The 22,874-nt window shown below is 31.7% G+C and overlaps 1 protein-coding gene across 7 annotated transcripts in view; it reads right to left on the bottom strand.

Moving 5' to 3' along the window:
• The window catches only part of nuf (rab11 family-interacting protein nuf), a 278,513-nt gene that overhangs the window by 97,180 nt on the left and 158,459 nt on the right, over positions 1-22,874 (bottom strand). The gene's annotated exons all lie outside the window — the stretch shown is intronic.

Here is a 22,874-nt window from a genome sequence, read left to right as displayed (position 1 = left end):
ACCCTTTGTAGGTGCCCTAAAAATATTTTTAAAAATCCCCGACCCTTTGTAGGTGCCCTAAAAATATTTTTAAAAATCCACGAGGCTTTGTAGGTGCCCTAAAAATATTTTTAAAAATTCACGAGGCTTTGTAGGTGCCCTAAAAATATTTTTAAAAATCCACGAGGCTTTGTAGGTGCACTAAAAATATTTTTAAAAATCCACGAATATTTTTAAAAATCCACGAGGCTTTGTAGGTGCCCTAAAAATATTTTTAAAAATCCACGAGGCTTTGTAGGTGCCCTAAAAATATCTTTAAAAATCCACGAGGCTTTGTAGGTGCCCTAAAAATATTTTTAAAAATCCAAGAGACTTTGTAGGTTGCCTAAAATATTTTTTAAAATCCACGAGCCTTTGTAGGTGCTCTAAAATTTTTTTTAAAAATCCCCGACCCTTTGGATTTTAAAAATCCCCGAGACTTTGTAGGTTGCCTAAAATATTTTTTAAAATCCACGAGCCTTTGTAGGTGCTCTAAAAATGTTTTTAAAAATCCCCGACCCTTTGTAGGTGCCCTAAAAATATTTTTAAAAATCCCCGACCCTTTGTAGGTGCCCTAAAAATATTTTTAAAAATCCACGAGGCTTTGTAGGTGCCCTAAAAATATTTTTAAAAATTCACGAGGCTTTGTAGGTGCCCTAAAAATATTTTTAAAAATCCACGAGGCTTTGTAGGTGCACTAAAAATATTTTTAAAAATCCACGAGGCTTTGTAGGTGCCCTAAAAATATTTTTAAAAATCCACGAGGCTTTGTAGGTGCCCTAAAAATATTTTTAAAAATCCACGTGGCTTTGTAGGTGCCCTAAAAATATTTTTAAAAATCCACGAGGCTTTGTATTTGCCCTAAAAATATTTTTAAAAATCCACGAGCCTTTGTTTGTGGTCTAAAAATATTTTTGAAAATCCACGACCCTTTGTAGGTGCCCTAAAAATATTTTTAAAAAATCCACGAGCCTTTGTTTGTGGTCTAAAAATATTTTTGAAAATCCACGACCCTTTGTAGGTGCCCTAAAAATATTTTTAAAAATCCACGAGGAGTCGCGGAGTCTTTAAAATATTTTAGAAGATCTTCAAAAGCCTCGTAGAATTTTCAAAACATTTTTAGAGGCTTCCAAAGGCCTCGTGGAATTTTAAAATTATTTCGTGAACTTTTAAAAATATTTTTAGAGGCCTTCAGAGGCCTCGTGGAATTTTCAAAATAGTTTTTGGGGCCTCCAAAGGCCTCGTTGATTTTTAGAAATATTTTTGAGGCCTCCAAAGGTCTCGTGAAGTTTTCAAATATTTTTAGAGTCATCCAAAGGCCTCGTGGAACTTTCAAATTTTGTTAGAGACCTCCAAAGGTCTCGCGGAGTTTTCAAATTTTCTTAGGGGATTCCAAAGGCCTGAAGGAATTTTCAAAATATTTTTACAGACCTCCAAAAACTTCGTGAAGTCTTTAAAATATTTTAAGAGGCTCCCAAAGGCCTCGTGGAATTTTCAAAATATTTTTAGAGGCCTCGTGAAGTCTGCGAAATATTTTTATAATGGACTTCTATTGTTAATAAAAGACCAGTTATGGTCCCCTGTTGATAAAGCAAGGTCCCAGAAGATCTTCCAGCAGTCATAACACAACCTTTGTGGACATCAATTGACAATAAAAGACCTCCTATGACATCTAAAGGTCGTCCACCGATTATAAGATACCTCTTTGGGTATTCTATTGATTGTAAAGGTTCAACATTGAATTGTGGAAGTGACAAAATGTTTTCTCAAGAATCGGAAGTCATTTGGGAAACTTATCGTTATTCAACGGAACACAAATAATTTCTAATTTTTTCTATAACCCTTTGCTTTCATTTGCCGTTAAGATTTTGCCAATCGATAAAGAATTGTGGAAACTATGGCTAAAATACCAAAGTAACCCGTGTATTAAAAATACTCATACGCCTCTATGGTCAAAATTTAAAAATTGCTTTGTGACCATAATTTAAAGTGGATTTTCATGAAAATTTAAGAGTTTGTAAATCAGATAGTCCTTAAATATATTGTTGACAAAAATCACAATATTATGGTTTTATAGTGGCTGGAAATTTGCCTCAAAAATATCATGTTTATAACTCAGATAATCGCTACAAATAATTCAAAGAAAAGTTATCAATATTCAATGATATTCGTGACTCCTGAAGGTTGTCCACCGGTCTTAGGAGGTCTCATATGGATTTTCTGCTGCTGAAGAATGGACTTTAAATGTCGTTAACCGTCTATAATGTGCTCTTATTCTTAATAAAATGTCTCTTAAGGGTTCATGTTGATAAAAGAAGGTCCCTAAAGTCCTTCAGCAGTCATAACAGACCTATTGTGGACATCAATTGACAATTAAAGACCTCATATGACCTCTGAAGTTCGTCCACCAACCATAAAATACTTCTTTGTGAATTGTGAAAGTGACAACATGTTGTCTCAAGATTCGGAAGTGATTTTTGAAAACTTAGAGTTGTTCTATTGAACACCAATAATTTCTAATTTTTTCTGTAACCCTCTGCTTTCACTTGCCATTAAAATTTTGCCAATCGATAAAGAATTGTGGAAACAATGACTAAAATATCAAAATAACCCGTGTATTAAAAATACTCATACGCCCATATGGCCAAAATTTAAAAATTGATTAGTGGCCATAATTTAAGGCGGATTCTTATGAAAATTTAAGAGTTTGTAAATCAGATAGTCCTTAAATATATTGTTAACAAAAATCACAATATTATGGTTTTATGCAGACTGGAAATTTCCCTCAAAAATACCATGTTTATAACTCAGCTGATCCCTAAATATAATTCCAACAAAGTTAAGACAAGTCAATAAAGTCCATGACTCCTAAAGGTGAGAGGTCTCTTATGATTTTTCTATTGATCAAAAATTGACATTTAAAGTCGTTAACCGTCTATAAGGGACTTCTATTTTTAATAGGAGGCGTCTTATCGTTTCCTGTTGACTTCTTATGGTCATAACAGACCCTTTGTGGAAAACAATTGACAATGAAATACCTCCTATGACCTCTGAAGGTCGTCCACAGATCATAAAGTACATTTTTGAGTATTCTGTTGATGCAAATGGCTCTCTGAAGGGTTTTCACAGCATTAAAATGCCTTCAATAGACTTCCATTGTGATTTTAATGTACATTACGGTCTTCAATTAATCCCTGATGGTGACTAAAGGTCTTTCAGCAGCCATAAAAAGACCTCATTGGACTTCCATTGACCATAAAAGAAGTATTATGGCTTCTGAAGGTTGTTCACCGATCATAAAATACCTCCTCGGGTCTTCTATGAATGCAAGTGGGGCCCTGGAGGTTTGCTACTGGACTAATTATGAATGTATTTCAAAATTTTTGAAAGGTTTTTGTATGGCTCCAAGGAAAAATAATTGTAGATTTTGAAAGTTTTTTTGGTGGTTCGAGGGGATAGGAGTCAGAAGTATTGTAGTGTGAAAAGTGTGTGGCTCGGGGGACAGTACTCGTGGCATAAATTGAAAAAAAAAATGATAATAAATTCCCATTACTTGAGATAATCGAGTTCAAATACTATTTATCAAACCTCAAAAGAAGACATTCACAATTTTGATTTTAGCTCTGAAGTGTTTTCTTTAATTCAACATTAAAATTTTTCAAATCGATTTCAAAATAAGGGAGCTTTGATAAATTTAACGAAAATAGTAAAACGTTAAAAATAGTCATACGCCACCATGGCCTACCAGAAAGAAAATTAAATAAATTGGGGATGGAATGGGAAATAAAAAATTCAATTTAGAATTAGATCAATATTGAAATAAAATAGATTTAAGACTTCATTATACCTCAAAAATAGATATAATTTTTTTTTTAATTAAAAAAAAATCCCATTAATTGAGATAATCCAGTTCAAATACTATTTTTCCAGTCTCAAAAGGAAAAAAATCACAATTTTTGTTTTAGCTCTAAAATGTTTTCTTTAATTAGAAATTAAAATTTTTGGAATCGGTTGGAAAATAGTGACGCTATGACAAATTCACCGAAAATAGTCAATAATTAATAATAGTCATACGCCATGGTGGACTCCAGGAATGAAAGTGAAATAACTTAGGGATGGAGTGGAAAATAAAACAATTAAAAAACAGAATACGTTTCAGAATTTTTCATTCTTCCCTATAAAAATATTTAAATGTAAATAAAATGTCAATTTGTAGTCACAATTCAAAATATAAAAAATGTGTTGCAAGAAAATTCATAAAACTTAAAACGTCGTTAAAAATTTTATTAATCGGAAAATAAATTTACATATTTCATAATTTTGGTTTATCACCTGATATGTTGTCGTGAATATTAAATCTAAACTTTTAAAATCGGATATGAAATGTGAATGTTATGGCAAAATTAACGAAAAAGTCAATAATTAATAATAGTCATACGCCATGATGGCCTCCAAAACAGACTCTAAAATAATGGGCATGGTGGGAAAAATAGAAAAATTTACAAACAGATTACGTTTTAGCATGTTTTATTTTTATTTGTAAAAATATTTAAGGAGTCAATTTGTAATCTCAAATTACGATATAAAAAGGTTTCCCAAGAAAATACCAAAATATTGTAAATCATGTTAAAAATTTCATTAATCGGGGAACAAATGTGACACTTTGATAATTTTCATTTAAGGCCGAAAAGGTTGTATTCAATTTAAAGTCAAAGTTATTTCAATCGGATATGTAATGTGAAAGTTATAGCAAAATTAGTACACTAAGAATATAATTAATAATAGTCATACGCCACGGTGGTCTCTTGAAAGAATGTCAAATAACTTAATGAAGGACTGGGAATATAAAATAACATTAAATCTGAATACCTTTCAGCTTGCTCCCTTCTTATTTATAAAACATATAAAGAGTAAATATGTAGTCACAAATTAAGATATAAAAAGGTTTCCCAAGAAAATCCCAAAGTCTTGTAGAACAAAGTCCCACTATTCGGAAAAATACAAGACTTTTATAATTTTGGTTTAAGCCCTGAAGGGTTTTCCTCTATTTAAAATCAAAATTATTAAAATCGCATATGATATGTGAAAGTTATGCCAAAATTAGTAAAACAAGTCACTAATTAATAATACTTATACGCCATAAGGACCTCGACCAAAGAAATTAGAATAAATTGATGACCAAGAGGCCAATTTGTAGTTTTAAAAATGGAATGCGATTCAAGATTACATTTTCTTTCCAATAAAAATATTAGAAAATATAACTTGCCACAAGAAATAAGAAAAAAATCACAAAAATACTGTGACAATTTTCTTTCTAGAAACTCTACTTGGGCTTCCTTGTGAGCAAAGACAATAACAACAAGTTCCATTTACACAAAGCAGTAAAACAAGCCATTCAAAAGCAGTTTACCTTGCACAGCAACGATTTTTTGTGTGTTACTTTGTAACAAGTTGGTAACTTTATCATCTTCGTATAAGAAAAACAAAAATAAACAACAGAGACTCAAAGACGTAAAGAAAATCTTACGGCTTGGGAAAATCTGATTTTCGAAATACAACGACAAGCAGTAAGACAACATCTTGTTTTCGTTGCCGTTGAATTCCAGGTGTCATACCTCGAAAAAAGAGACCAAAGCAAAAAACAACTTTGTCAACGAAAGCCAGCCAACCAGCTATTGTAATTGAAGCCAATATTTTTTTTTTTTTTTTTGTACCCCATCATGATAGCTAAAATGAACAAATGTTGTTAACCAAGTGTTAAACACAACAAGTTTTGGATTTCATATTTCTTGGTTTTTCTTCAATGAGAATACTAAAAACAAGAGAGCGAAAAAATATTGAAATAGATAATAATAGTTATAGTTGGCTAGATGGGTAGTTGTTAGACAGAAAGACAGACTGGCAGGCAGCAGCAAAGGTGGAAACCTTCTCAAGGCAGTGTGGCTGAGGCCATAAACAAGAAAGCCAACAACCACCACCATAACCAGAAAAATAATAATACAAAAATATTATTATTGTATTGTCATGGTAACATGGAGGAGACACAACGTTTGTTTTTTAGCTAGCTAGCCATGTTAACAACATATGCAAAAAACTAAAACAAGGAATGACCATAAAAATGCATGCAACCCAGACCAGACGACTGTGTCGAGCCATTTGGGAAAACAAGAAAAACTCAACAAAGCAATTGACGTCTGTTTTATTGTTGAATTTTGTAAGATTTTCTACCTTCTGGCAAATTTGCCTTTAGAATTCTGTGCAATAAACAACAAAATTTGCCTAAGACATAAATAACAATTGGCCAACACTTAATGGCTTAATAGCCAATCTAAGACAAGGGAAAAAACTAAATAAATACTTACACACGTTGAACAATTTTGTTTAGTTTGATAAGCGAATTGTGGTGATAAGAAGCTTACCTGCAAGAGAACATAAAAGGAAATGAACATTAATTAAATATTAGATAATGCATAGATAAAGAGAAATTAATGAAGTAGATAATAGGAACAAAATAACAAAGGTACAACATGGAATTTTGGAAGTGACAAACATTTTTCTCGGGAACTTTAAGGCATTTTGGGGAACTTCGCGTTAATTTTTGAAGCAGCAATAATTTTTAATTTTTGCTGCAAGTCTCCGCTTTCATTTGGCGATCAAATTTGGCCAATCGGTAAAGAATTGTGGAAACTATGGCTGAAATACCAAAGTAACCCGTGTATTAAAAATACTCATACGCCCTTATGGTCAAAATTTAAAAATGGGGTTTTCCCCATAATTTTAGCTGGATTCTATTGACAATAGGTGGATATTAAACGTGTATAGAGAAATTAATAAATTAAATACTATGAAAAAAATTATTATAAGTTCAACATCGAATTGTAGAAGTGACAAAATTATTCAAAGCAACTCATATTAGTAACACTCATACGCCCTTATGGCCATTTTAAAAATCTCTGTATTTCAAGGATGGTTCTTATGACAAAACGTGGATATTGAATAGATATTGGAAAATTAAAAAAGTAAATAACATGAACAACATATTGAAGAAAGCCATATTGAAAAGTCCCAAAGTCTCAAAGTTTTTCTTGAGAAAGGCAACTTAAAAGGTTCCAAAGTCTTCTTAGAAAAATCCACGTTGAGAGATCTGACAATCATTCGAATAAATGCATGTTTAGAGACCTGTAAGTGTTCTTAATAAACCCACGTTTTATAAGTTTAAAGACCTCAATGTCTTCATAAAAGCTTCTGTTTAGAGACCTAAAGTTTATTTTAATAAACCTAAGTTTAGAGACCTGAAAGTTTTCCTGAGAAGATTCAGAAAATCTTTCTTAAATTTAAAACAGTTTTTCATAAGAACTCACGAAAGAGGTATGGAGGAATCTACTAGAAAATCCCGTGAAAGACTCACAAGTTGAACCCTTCGAAACTTCTTCTTCAGAAAATTTTGCCCGTGGACCTCGTGTTTATACGAGGACTAATTAAGAAGGCTGAACACATTCTTATCTATTGCGAATTTTAAAATTTCCCTTTAATTTTGAAAATGCTGGAGTTTTTATTAAAACCCACGTCTATAGATCAGAAATTTGGAGGTTTTAGGTCTGTATAATAGTCCCTCAATGATATTCTTTAAGAATGCACAATAGTGCTGAAAATCCCCCCCAAAAATGTTGAGAAAATACACACGAAACTTTTTCTTAAGATAACTCTTCTTGCACGAGATACCTAACGAGTTTGCTCGTGTTCTGTATTGCTGTACATGAAAAACCCTTCATTTTATCCATTTCCATTGGAAAACTCCAAAAATTCTAAGCAATTTCCCTGCAATTGAATTTTTAAAATTTGTCCGATGTTGCGTATGATTATTATTAATTATTGACTTGTTTTACTTAATTGGCCATAACTCAGCTAAATCTTAAAATTTTCCGAACATGATGATACTTTCTAAAACTAGACACTGGCAGGAAAAATTCAAAAATTTTAATAGAAATCTTGTAATTTATTAACGATAATATTTTACAAAATCAAAAAAACAAATTTAAATGTTGATGTTTGAAAATCATATTTCCACGTTGAAAGGTCTAAAAATCATTGAAAAAATGCGCACCTGGGGGCCAGAATTTTCGCTCTAAAAATATTTTTAAAAATCCACGGGCCTCATAATTCGCTCTAAAAATATTTTAAAAATCCACTGGCCTCATAATTCGCTCTAAAAATATTTTAAAAAATCCACGGGCCTCATAATTCGCTCTAAAAATATTTTAAAAAATCCACGGGCTTCATAATTCGCTCTAAAAATATTTTAAAAAATCCACGGGCCTCATAATTCGCTCTAAAAATATGTTTAAAAATCCACGGGCCTCATAATTCGCTCTAAAAATATTTTAAAAAATCCACGGGCCTCATAATTCGCTCTAAAAATATTTTTAAAAATCCACGGGCCTCATAATTCGCTCTAAAAATATTTAAAAAAAATCCACGGGCCTCATAATTCGCTCTAAAAATATTTTAAAAAATCCACGGGCCTCATAATTCGCTCTAAAAATATTTTTAAAAATCCACGGGCCTACTAATTCGCTCTAAAAATATTTTTAAAAATCCACGGGCCTCTTAAAATAATTTCAAAAATCCCCGAGCCTCTAAAAAGATTTTTAAAATTCCACGAACCTCTGTTGAGCCTCTAAAAATATTTCTAAAAATCCACGAGCCTCTGTTGAGCCTCTAAAAATATTTTTCAAATATCACGAACCTCTAAAAATATTTTTAAAAATCCACCAGCCTCTAAAAATATTTTTTAAAATTCCACGAACCTCTGTTGAGCCTCTAAAAATAGTTTTAAAATTCCACGAAACTCTGTTGAGCCTCTAAAAAATATTTTTCAAAAATCCACGAGCCTCTAAAAATATTTTTAAAATGCCGCGAACCTCTGTTCGCTCTAAACTTTTCAAATCCTGAGTAATTTCGAAATTATTGAATTTGTAAAATTTGTACCACATTGCGTATGAGTATTTTTAATTAGTGGGTTATTTTACTATATTGGTCATAACTCCGGCAAATCTTAATATATTCCACACATGGAGATATTTTTGAAAACTGGACATTTACAGCAAAAATTCAAAGTTGTTATTACAATTCTTGTAATTTATAAACGACCTCAAAACCTGTCTTAGATTCCTATCTTTCATTAAAAATATTTGCCTGGAAATATTTCACTTTAAAATGAATACAAAAATAAAAACTAAAGTCTACTTTTAGGATCGCTATCGTTTTTCATTTTATGTGTGCAACAAAAAATGTAGGCCTTTATTGTATTAAAAATAATCCACAATTATTCCCAATAATGGAACCTAGAATTTCCAACATTGTTTTCCAAATATAGTAAGAAATTCTTCGTCCATTTACGCCTAAGAGTATCGCTATAAATATTTTAATAATCTTGGGATGCATATATGCCTAATGTGTTTAAAGATGCAAGAAATTAATTTTAAGAATCCATTTAAAATAGTATAAAATTCCCACGATTTTGTGGTTCGTCAGACCTTCAAAACTTTCGCTACGGAAAACTCTTCTTCTATGAAATACCGACATATTTTAGCCCCTAGACCAATAGTCTTTTTTGGAATATATTAGATATTCTTCAGTTCATGCAAGCCCATTCCTAAACTTTTCAAATTCTGCTTAATTTCGAAATTATGGAATTTTTAAAATGTGTACCCCATTGCGTATGAGTATTTTTAATTAGTGGGTTGTTTTACTAAATTGGCTATAGCTCCGGCAAATCTTAAAATATTTCACACATGGAGATATTTTTGAAAACTAGACACTTGCAACAAAAATTCAAAATTGTTATTACAAATCTTGTAATTTATAAACAATCTCTAAACCTACCTTAGATTTTTATATTTCATTAAAAATGTTTGTCTGAAAATATTTTACCGTAAAATAAATACAAAAATAAAAGCTAAAGTCTACTTTTAGGATCGTCTTCGCTTTTTATTTTCGGTGTGCAACAAAAAATGTAGGCCTTTGTGGTATTAAAAATAATCCACAATTATTCCCAATAATGGAACCTAGAATTTCCAACATTGTTTTCCAAATATAGCCTGGTATTTCTTTAAAACGTTTAGCCTACTTTTAGGCTATTGGACTACAAATAAGCACATGTTGTCTTTTCTCTTTTCGTCAAACAACAAAGAAAACCTCCCCTAACAAAATCAATAAATTTGCATTGCAAAAACAAAATTATTATTGTTTGCCGTGTGGAAGCGAAACAAGAAAACCTCCAGACGTGAATGGAACAAACGGAACACCAGCTGTTTGTTCACATTTCCCACAGTCAATGGTTGTAAATCAACAGCCCTCCGCTGGGGCATTATTAAGTTGAACACAAATTGCAAAAACTTGGCCAAAAGCTAGGCGCATTTTTTCGCAACTAATTTCAAACCTGCAATAGTCTACCACCAGTGTTGTGCCTTTGTGTGGGTTGTCTTTAGGCAACACCCACCAACACACCACACCACGGCGGCAATTATCATTAATTTTGTTTAGTGCCAAAGCATTGTTAGCCACAATTTTGTGGTAAAACTCAAATGAATTTAAAACAATCCTCTGGATTACTTGAATTGATATGCATTTGGTGTCAATTTCATTGATTTCTTGTCGTTGTTAATTTCATTTAATTTTTTCCACTTCGATTTTAAGTTCTTGCATTTCTTGCCAAAGCGGAAAACCACCTTCTCGAACACGTGTTCAAAATTTCCAATTATGCTTCCTCCAAAACCACCACCAGACAGACACACACGCCTTTTGACTTCACACACACACAAACTTTACCTTTTGCTGGCAAACAGGTTACCAAATCAAGAGTTAGTTGGCTGAATTGTCGTCATTTCCTAAGCCAGAATTAAAGCGGATTGTTTAATCGTACCACAATCGTCTTAAGAATCGTAGGTAAACATAAGACAAACAATTGCATAATGGCCAAATGAACTGCCAAGCGAGTTGGCTTAAAGCGGATCAATAACCAAACTCAGCATGGGAGACCAAAGTATTTCCCCCCCTTCTCTTCCTCCTCTTCCGCTGCATCTAAATGCAAAATGCAAACGCCCTGGCAGCATATGCAGCAACTTTATGCAAATATTTTTTCCCTACATGCGAGTACAATTAAGATTGTTGATGGTGTATTTTTTTCGGTTTGCCAAGCCTACAAAGACAATGGAGGTTAGTTACAGAAATTTTTTTGTAAAGGAAATGTACTGTTTTGGGAAACACGTAAATGTGATGAGAAAAACAAATCACGTAATACATGAAATGCACAAAGAAAGCGGAAAAAGGAAATGATGATAAAAGAACGTTTTTTTTTTCTCTCGCATTCAATGGAATATTAAAATCTAAGGCCGGATTGGAGATTGTTTATAAATTACAAGATTTACTTTTAACATTTTTGAATGTTTACGGCAGGTGTCTAGTTTTAGAAAAGGTCAACATATCCGGAAAATATTAAGATTTGCCCGAGTTAGCGGCAATTTAGTAAAATAAGTCAATAATTAATAATAGTCATACGCTACGGAGTTCATAATTTAAAAATTCAATATTTTGGAAATTAAGCAGAATTTTAAAGATTTTGCAATGGGATTACATTAACGGATAAGTTTCCAATGTATTCCAAAGAGGAACATGGGTCTAGACGTTGAAATGTGCCGGTATTTTATATAAAAGTAGTATTTTTGTAGAATTAGTTCTGAAGGTCTAATCTGACGAACTTGGATTTTCAGATATTCAAATACCTTAATTTTTCGTGATTAGAAAAACAAATCACGTAACACATGAAATGCACAAAGAAAGCGGAAAAAGGAAATGATGATAAAATAACGTTTTTTTCTCTCGCGTTTGATGGAATATTAAAATCTAAGGCCGGATTGGAGGTTGTTTATAAATTATAAGATTTGTTTTAGCAATTTTGAATTTTTACTTCAGGTGTCTAGTTTTAGAAAAGGTCAACATATCCGGAAAATATAAAGATTTGCCCGAGTTAGGGACAATTTAGTGAAATAAGTCAATAATTAATAATAGTCATACGCTACGGAGTTCAGAATTTAAAAATTCAATATTTTGGAATTTCTGCAGAATTTTAAGGAATTTGCAATGGGATTACATGAACGGTTAAGTTTCCAATGTATTCCAAAGAAGAACATGGCTCTATACGGTCAAATGTGCCGGTATTTTATATAAAAGTAGTATTTTTGTGGAATTAGTTCTGAAGGTCTAATCTGACGAACTAAAATTTTTTTTAATGAATTCTTAGACCTTATGTCTTGGATTTTCAGATATTCAAATACGTTACTTTTTCGTGATGAGAAAAACAAATCACGTAATGCATGAAATGCGCAAAGAAATCGGAAAAAGGAAATGATGATAAAAGAACGTTGTTTTCTCTCGGGCTTTATGGAATATTAAAATCTAAGGCCCGATTGGAGGTTGTTTATAAATTACAAGATTTATTTTAACAAGTTTGAATGTTTACGGCAGGTGTCTAGTTTTAGAAAAGGTCAACATATCCAGAAAATATTAAGATTTGCCCGAGTTAGGGGCAATTTAGTGAAATAAGTCAATAATTAATAATAGTCATACGCTACGGAGTTCAAAATTTAAAAATTTAATATTTTGGAATTTCTGCAGAATTTTAAGGGATTTGCAATGGGTTTACAAGAGCGGATAAGTTTCCAATGTATTCCAAAGAAGAACATGGGTCTAGACGGTGAAATGTGCCGGTATTTTATATAAAAGTAGTTTTTTGTGAAATTAGTTTTCAAGGTCTAATCTGAGGAAAATAAGCAGAACTTAAAGGGTTTTGCAATGGGATTAGTTGAACGAATAAGTTATCAATGTATGCCAAAGAAGAAAATGGGTCTAGACGGTGAAATGTACCGGTATTTTATATAAAAGTATTTTTTGTGGAATTAGTTTTGAAGATCTAATCTGACGAATTAAAATTTTTTTAAGGAATTCTCAGACCTTATGTCTTGGTTTTTCAGATATTCAAATCTATGTATATAGAGCGTTTGTTTTCCGTATATGGACGAAGATTTCTTAGAAAAAAAATTTAAATTACTTCCATAACTATGAACACAGGTTTAAAATGTTATTTCTGGAGGACAATTCTGAAATCGAGATGCAGTTTTTTAATGTTTCTAAGACTTATTTTCACGTGGACATATTAAAGAATATTTTCAGTTATTGTGAAATATCAATATTTAATATTTTTGTGATTTTGCGAAATATACAAATCTTTGACTCGCTTTTAGCTCGTTAATAAATTACTAGATTTCTGTTAAGTATTTTCAATTTTTGCTGCAAGTATCTAGTTTTAGAAAATGTTTTCATATCTGGAAAATATTAAGATTTGTCAGAGATATGACTAATTTAGTCAAATAAGTCATAAATTAATAATAATCATACGCTATGAGGACCAGAATTTAAAAATTCAATATTTTCGAAATTATGCTGAATTTTAAAAGACCAGCAATGGAATTGCATGAACTGAAGGCTTTCAATATGTACCAATGTAGAACATGGGTCAAGAGGGTAAAATGTCTCGGTGTTTCATAGAATAATTAAACAGTTTTTATGAGTTTGTGAAATATTAAAATCTAAGACTTGCTTGAAGGTAGTTTATAAATTATAAGATTTCTGTTAACAATTTTGAATTTTTGCTGTGAGTGTGTAGATTTAGAAAATAAATTCATGTATAGAAAATAAGAATTTTTTGACCGAGTTATGGCCAAGTTAGCAAAATAAGTCATTAATTAATAATACTCATACGCAATATGGTACAAATTTTAAGAAATCAATTTTATGGAAATTACATGGTATTTTTTGGGGGGAGCTAACGTGTTGTGGGTTGGTAAGCATGTTCGTCTTGCACTCAGAAGGTCTGAGTTTCAATCTCTGACCAGAACATCTACATTTTCGGCGGTGGCAAATACCCTCAGAGTAATGTTGGTTGCATTTCCTCAGTATTTCAGAAATGAATAACGCCGTTCGACTCGGCGATGAAAAAGTAAGTCCCATATGAATCGGCGTGCACTCATTGATATGTGAGAAGCTTCCCTTGCCCCGTCACGGATTTTATGGAACGTATGTATGACCCATGCCTATGATTGAAAAACATGTGAAACCCTGCAGTTCATGTTATTCCATTGTTAAATTTTAAAAATTCCCCAAATTTCGAAAATATTGAATTTTTAAAATTTGTACCATATTGCGTATGATTATTATTAATTATTGACTTATTTTACCAATTTAGCCATAACTCTAGCAAATCTTAATTCTTTTTGGACATGAAGACATTTTCTAAAACTAGACACTTGCACCAAAAAATCAAAATTGTTAACAGAAACAATTTAAATACTGATAATTGAAAACATTTAGATTAATCTTAGACAAATCTTAATATTTTTTCGGACATAAAGACATTTTCTAAAACTGGACACTAGTAGCAAACATTCTAAATTGTCAGTGAAAATAATAAAATTGTCTTTGAAAATAATCTTTACTATTTCCAAGTTTTAAAGTCTCAGAATCAGAATCATCTTCTAGAAAAAATATTGAATATGGTTCGTCAGACCTATAAAACTTATTCTATGGAAAACTTTTCTTCAATGAAATACCGAGACATGCTTCACTCTAAACACACTTTGTTGATTGGAATTCATTGGAAACCCTTCAGATCATGCGACCCCATTGAAAAATTCTAAAAATTTCCATTAATTTCTAAAATACTGAATTTTTTTAAATTTGTACCACATTGCGTATGAGTATTTTTAATTAATTAGTTGTTTTACTAAATTGGCCATAACTCAGGCAAAGCTTAATATATTTCGGAAAATGAAAAAATTTTAAAACTAGGCACTTCTAGGAAAAATTAAAAATTGTTAGTACAAATCTTGTAATTTATAAACGACCTCCAAACAAGCCTTAAATTGAAATATTCCACAAAATCATAAACAATTCAAATAATGATAATTGACAACTTTGAGATTAATCTTGGACAAATTTTAATAGTTTTTCGGACATGAAGACATTTTCTAAAACTGGACACTTGCAGCAAAAATTCAAAATTTTCAAATTAAATCTTGTAATGGATTACGACCGCTAACCAGCTTTAGGTTTTAATATTCGAAATAATTAGAATAAAATTAAATAGAAAAACCTTACAAAATCCGTGACTATTGGTCCCTAAAAAGTAGTCTTTAAATTTTACGACTTGAGGTACTCGTATACAATTTCTTCAAAATTTTTTCTAAGAAATCTTCGCCCTCTTGTCTCCCTATAAATACATTTTAATAATCCTTGTGTACACATGAGCCTAAAAATTCAGGATATGGTGTATGAGTATTCTTCAAAAATTTTTAAAAAACACCAACGTGTTGCCGTTTTTCAGAACTTCAAAATTAATGGTTGTCGAAAGGCTGACAGCGTGAGTCTTTCGTCTTCTTAAGGGGCTATTAGGTCCCTAAATGTGAATTATTAAATGCAATTTAACAATGAGACACCTGTTTTTTAAATCCTTAAATTTTTATAAAAATCCACCTATAACTATGGCGGGAAATTAATTTTTTAATTTTGACCACCTGTGCGTATGAGTAGTATTAATACATGGGTTTCTTTGGTATTTCAACTGTAGTTTCCACAATTCTTGGGCGATTGGTAAAATTTATAATGCAAATGGAAGCAGAGAGTTGCAGCTAGAAATAAGAATTATTACTGAAGAATATAATATGGCTAAGTTCATTAAAATGGCTTCTGAAAAAATTACTTGGATTTTGGGCTTTTCATAAACTCCCCAAAAAAACTACAATTTGTCCTAGATTTTGCCGAACGTACTATTTTAATGTCCTTAAATGTGAATTGTTAAATACCATTTAATTTTTTAAATCCTTAAATTTTTATAAAAATCCACCCATAATTATGGCGGGAAATAAATTTTTAAGTTTTGAACACCTGTTCGTATTAGTATTATTAATACATGGGTTTCTTTGGCATTTCAACTGTAGTTTCCACAATTCTTGGGCGATTGGTAACATTTATAAAGCAAATCAAAGTAGAGAGTTGCAGCTAAAAATAAAAATTATTTCTGAAGTATATAATATTGCCAAATTCATTAAAATCGCTTCTGAAAAAATTACTTGGATTTTGGGCTTTTCTTAAATTCCCCAAAAAAACTACAATTTGTCCAAGATTTTGCCGAACGAGCTTTTTTAATGGCCTTAAATGTGAATTATTAAATACCATTTAATTACGAGACACAAGTTTTTTAAAAATCCTTAAATTTTTATAAAAATCCACATATAATTATGGCGGGAAATTAATTTTTAAATTTTGTCCACTTGTGCGTATGAGTAGTATTAATACATGGGTTGCTTAGGCATTTCATCTGTAGTTTCCACAATTCTTGGCCGATTGATAAAATTTATAATGCAAACGGAAGTAGAGAGTTGCAGCTAAAAATAAAAATTATTTCTGAAGAATATAATATTGCTAAGTTCATTAAAATGGCTTCAAGTTTCTGAGGTGTCAACTTTGGTTTTATCAGTTTTATTAAATTTTCCAAAACATCTGCATTTTGTGGTCAAAAATTTTTCTGAAAGTACTTTTAAGATGTTTTATTTTCTATAGAAAGAATCACTAGGCCCCTAATAAATTATATCTATCCACAAATATATTTTCCATGATTTTTCCTTCCCTCTTTCCTTTTTTGTTTGTATGTTTGAAAAATTAAATTAAATTTCCCATTTGCCCTAGTAAATGATCTAGTTTGCCCATTATGTTACTCACTAATTAACATATGAAAAGCAGAAGAAGAAGAAGATAAAAAACTGTAAAATCACTCAACTGGAAAAATCGGCATTAATCATGTTTTTGTTTTGCGCTATGCCAACAACTACAACAACACCATGCGGTATTCCAACGGCGAAGGTGTGTTAGATATTTGTTTTGCGGCCTCTCCAGATTTATGTTCAACATACCATTGCATATTAGATGGAAAATTATGCATAACAAACCAAAAACAACAACAAATGTTTTGTTAATCTGATTTTACCATCAAAAGACCCCCAACTCTTCATAAGAAAAAACAAAAACAAAGCAAATAGCTGACAGACAAAACAAATAAGAAAATTATTTTCTGCAACATTGCTACTACGCTGATGATTACTCCATTTAAATTCAAAAGTCTGTACTGGGAGCAACAGCTGCTACAGCAAGTACATTAAAAATTCCGCTCACAACACAAAAATTACCTCATCGGAATATTGTAGAAGTTGTTGTGCCAGGCAATGATATCTTATGGACATATCTTTTCCCACCTTAGATGCCTAAGTGATCACAAATTGTTTGTTGTTGCTCCTCTAATGTGGCACAATGTGTGTGTGTGTGCTGGGATCAGTTTTTATTGCAACTTTTTGGCTTCTATTATGGGCCTTAATGAAGCCAATGGATTTTAATTTAGACTTCTTTTTCTTCTTCTCCTCATTTGTTTTTCTTATTAGAGGTAATTAATTTCTTCTACTGTATTCATTGTTTTGTTTATTTTCTGGTGACTTCTACTTGGAAGATTGAACAAAAATGTTCCAATTGTTTACATAAAATATTTTTATAGACTTTTTCCAAAGTTGTAAAGTTTTCGTAATAAGTGATAAAATTGTATGGACTTTTTTGCAGTAAATTATCACTAGCATTTGTTTTTATCACATGTTGAAAAATCCATTTGAAAATTGTTCAAGTTTTGTACAGAAATCCAAGAAAACAATAATTTTCACATTTTGGCCAGCATGGCGTATAAGTGTTATTAATTCTGGGATAATTTTTTAATTCTCTTCTAAAATTGGCAATTATCAATCGATTTTAGATTATAAGGCGGCAAACGAAAGACAACAGTCTCTAATATTTTGTGACTATTTTATATTAACGACAAATTTTAGAGATTTGCTATGGATGCACTATGAAAAATAATATTAATATCTTTTTCGAATGCACTTCTGAAAATAATTCCCAAAAATACACAATTTGTGATAAAGAAAAAAAAACATTCTCAAAATTTTCAAAAGGAATCCTCGACCTATAGCCTAAAATTCTCAATAAGAATTGATGTAAAAATTTTATAAAATTTTTCGTTACAGGTCTGTAGTTATCGCCGGAAATATTCGTTTAAAATCTATGTTTTGAGGCCTTAAGTTAGCTGGAAAAAATATTTGTAAAAATCCACTTCTTGACATCTGCAAATCGCTAAAAACATTCTTTAAAAAATCTTTTTTAAAGGCCAGAAAGTCACTGTAAAAATATTTATTCAAAAATCCAAAATTATTTATTTAGTTAGAAAATTATTTTAAGAATTGTCGGCAAATTGACACGTGGAGACTGCGGTCGTTTTTAAAGTCTAACAGATACATAAACGTAGATTATTGAAGGCTATTTTTACAAGGGCCTTCTGTTCTGTAAATCCTGAAATTTTAATAAAAATTCACATTGAATTATGGCGGGAAATTGTTCTTTATATTTGGTCCACCAATGCGTATTAGTATTATTAATATATGGGTTGCTTGGGTATTTTAGATTTAGTTCTCGCGAATTTGGATCGATTTGATAAATTTAAATGGAAAATGAGAGAAAAGGGTCGAAGCTATAAATAACAATGATTTGTGAAGAATGCAATAACGCCAAGTCAGCCCAGAAGGTCGTTGACAAATATTTTTTTAAAAATCTCAAAATTTTTAGTCCTCTAAACTAACACTGTAAAATATTATTTAAAACACACGTCCAAAGGCCTGGAAATCAGTGAAAAGTATTTACTAAAAATTCACATTTAAAGGAAACTCACTAAAATATTCATAAAACAACTCCCTCTGGAAATTTAAAAATTATGAATTTATTCCCTACTAATTATTGTCGGGAAGCTGACAATGTGGAGTCTTCCGTCTTTTTCACGGCTATCAGATTACTACACATGTATTATTGAAGGCTACTTGAACAAATATCCCCTGTTTTCTAAATCCTGAAATTTTCATAAAAATTTACCTTGAATTATGGCGGGAAATTAATTTTTTAAATTTGTGCCACCAGTGCGTATAAGTATTATTAATACATGGGTGTCTTGAGTATTTCAGCTGTAATTCCCAAAAATCTTGACCGATTGATATAATTTATGATGCAAATGAAAGAAGAGAGTTACAGCTAAAAATAAAAATTATTTGCGATGAAAATAATAACGCCAAATGCGCGCCAAAATGGCTTGAAGTTTATGAAAAGTTTCGTAAGCTAAATGCAAAAACCTAATTCTTCTTAATTTTCTCTGCAAAGGTGAATTTCCATCTACTTCTTTCATCAATAGGGGACAGTACGATATCTTCTTTTGTCATTGAAGCTCATATAAAGTCCTATAACTTGCGGACGACTTTTAGAGCACCTCTGTCATACAAGGTCTTATTTTGTCAATGGAAGTCCACAAGGGGTCAGTTTTGTCCTTTAACAGACCTTCGAAGATCCTCTTTATTTAATAGAACACCATACGAGATATTTTATTGTCAATGAAGTCCATAAGAGGTCTCTTATGACCGGCAAGTAACGTTCAGAACGCCTCTTTAATCAAGAAGAGGTGATATGTTGTCTTTTTTCTCAATGGAAGTCTACAGGAGGGTCTGCTATGGCCGGTTGAAGATCTTCAGACCCTCTCGTTCATGAATAGGAAATCATAGGATTTTCATAAGGGGTTTTCTATAACCTTTCATCAAAAGGAGGTCATATGGGGTCTTATTTGTCAATGGAAGTATACAAGGAAATCTCTTTTAACCGTGGACGACCTTCCGAGTACTTCTTTCAGCAAGATGATGTTATACGAGGTTTTATTTCTCAATGAAAGTCCGTAAGGGATCTCCTCCACAAGCAATCTCTTACAACCAGTGATCGACGTTCAGAGCATGTCTTTCATCAATAGGAGTCATACGAGGTCTTTCATTGCCAATGTACTCCATAAGAGGTATCTTATGTCCGCCAAAGAACATTTCGAGGCCATACAATATTTTCGTTTGTAAAAGGAAATCTACAAGGGATATTTGAGGACTATCTGATTTGCCCTAAAATATTTGTAAAAATCCACGAGCCTTTATAGGTGCCCTAAAAATCATTTTTAAAAATCCCCGAGCCTTTGTGGTTGCCCTAAAAATATTTGTAAAAATCCACGAGCCTTTGTGGTTGCCCTAAAAATATTTTTAAAAATCCAAAGCCTTTGTTGTCGCCTAAAAATATTTTTAAAAACCCACGAGCCTTTGTAGGTGCCCTAAAAATTATTTTTAAAAATCCACGAGCCTTTGTAGTTGCCCTAAAAATATTTTTAAAAATCCACGAACCTATGTAGGTGCCCTAAACATGTTTTTAAAAATCCACGAGCCTTTCACTTTTTTTAAAAACCTATATACATCGTGTTTTTATTTCTCATTTGCTTCCAAAATAATAAAAAAATAATTTTGAAATCATCAAGACAAAGCAATGGACTTATCTGGGTCAAGAAAACTTTTTAAGGTGGATTTATTAGAAAGATTTTCAGGTTTCTAAACTTAGATTTCTTAAAAAGACTTTCCGAGTAAAGCCTATTAATGTGGAATCCTTAAAAAGAATTTCAGGTAATTTAGCGTCGGTATATTAAGCTGACTTTCAGGTCTCCAAAGGTATATTTATCAGGAAGACTGGTCTCTAAACAAGAAATTCTCAGATTTCGAAGCTGGTTTGGAAGTGGTTCATAAATTACAAGATTTTATTTAACAATTTTGAATTTTTGCTGCAAGTGTATAGTTTTACAAAGTATCTTCATGTTCGGAAAATATTAAGATTCACCCGAGTTATTTCGAGTTTATTAAAACAAGTCAATAATTAATAATACTCATACGCAACACGGTACAAATTTGAAAAAACACTCATTTTAGGAAAATGGCTTCAGATATTTGGAGTCCAGCAATGGAAAATGATAAACTTAGGGGTTGTGTACGCTTACGAAAAAAGAAAACGACACCAAACTGGAAACTCGGTCGGTATCTTATGGAAGAAAAGCTTCCTACTAAAAAAAGTTTTGTGGGAAGTTTATAACATTTTTGGAGGACTTTCAGACCCCTTACGAGATTTTTAATAAATATCGTTGAGGGACTATTGCATACACCTGAGACTTTAAGAAGACATTCAGGTAAAAATATTTTTAGAGCCACTGCAGAGGCTCGTGGATTTTTAAAAATATTTTTAGAACCACTGCAAAGGCTCGTGGATTTTTTTAAATATATTTTGGGAGCAAATTCAGAGGGTCGTGGATTTTTAAAAATAGTTTTAGAGCCACTGCAGAGGCTCGTGGATTTTTAAAAATATTTTTAGAGCCACTCCAGAGGGTCTTGAGTTTTTTACAATATTTTTAGAGCCACTTCAGAAGGTTCGTGGTTTTTTTAAAATATTTTTAGAGCCACTTTAGAGGCTCGTGGATTTTTTAAAATATTTTTAGAGCCACTTCAGAGGCTCGTAGATTTTTTAAAATATTTTTAGAGCCACTTCAGAGGCTCGTAGATTTTTAAAAATATTTTTAAAGCCACTTTAGAGGCTCGTGGATTTTTTAAAATATTTTTAGAGCCACTTTAGAGGCTCGTGGATTTTTTTAAAATATTTTTAGAGCCACTTTAGAGGCTCGTGGATTTTTTAAAGTATTTTTAGAGCCACTTTAGAGGCTCGTGGATTTTTAAAAATATTTTTAGAGTCACTTCTGTGGCTCGTGGATTTTTAAAAATATTTTTAGAGCCACTTCTGTGGCTCGTGGATTTTTTAAAATATTTTAAGAGCCACTTCCGACGCTCGTGGATTTTTTAAAATATTTTTAGAGCCACTGCAGAGGATCGTGAGTTTTTTTTAATATTTTTAGAGCCACTTCCGAGGCTCGCGGATTTTTAAAAATATTTTTAGAGCAACTGCAGAGGCTCGTGGATTTTTTAAAATATTTTTAGAGCAACTTCAGAGGCTCGTGAATTTTTTAAAATATTTTTAGAGCCACTTCAGAGGCTCGTGGATTTTTTAAAATATTTTTAGAGCAACTTCAGAGGCTCGTGGATTTTTTAAAATATTTTCAGAGCCACTTCAGAGGGTTGTGAATTTTTTTAAAATATTTTTTAGCCACTTCTGTGGCTCGTTTATTTTTAAAAATATTTTTAGAGCCACTTCGGAGGCTCGTGGATTTTTTTAAATATTTTTAGAGCAACTTCAGAGGCGGTTGGATTTTTAAAAATATTTTTAGAGCCACTGTAGGTGGTCGGAAGAAAGTTTGTCTTTTTAGTTAAAATGTTTTTTCTCTTACCCAAGCGCCTTTCCAAACCCGAAATACTTTTAATTTCCTCTACAAAAAAATTATCTATTTTTTGTTTTATTTCCAATCAATAACAGTTAACAAATTGTAATCCATTCACAGCGCCATTAATTCAATTATAATTTCAACACTTGGCTAGCTGTAAACTGAGCCAAATAAAACACAAAAAAAAAATACAAAATACAGTAGTAGCCGCTTATCGATATGAGAAATCGAAGAAAACAACACAGCAACAACAATAGAGGCAAAATAAAACAAAAAATAAAACCTCCCACCTTCAAATGGCAATCACTTGACTTCAAATGTAAAGCATTTTGTCAATAACGAAAAGAAAACAATTTGGTCAATGACTGTAAGCCGCTCCAAAGGCGACAGAAAGGGGATGAAGAAATGAAAACGACGAAATGAAACAATGACCTTGCAGGTTGCCGTTCGTTAAGAAATTGTGGTAGAGGTAAAAAGAAAAGAAAATAGA

The sequence above is a fragment of the Musca autumnalis genome, unplaced genomic scaffold (assembly GCF_047663935.1).
Source record: "Musca autumnalis isolate F117 unplaced genomic scaffold, ASM4766393v1 scaffold_4, whole genome shotgun sequence".
NCBI lineage: Eukaryota > Metazoa > Arthropoda > Insecta > Diptera > Muscidae > Musca > Musca autumnalis.
The sequence above is the reverse complement of the archived record's forward strand: the minus strand, read 5'-3'. Positions and strand labels throughout refer to the sequence as shown.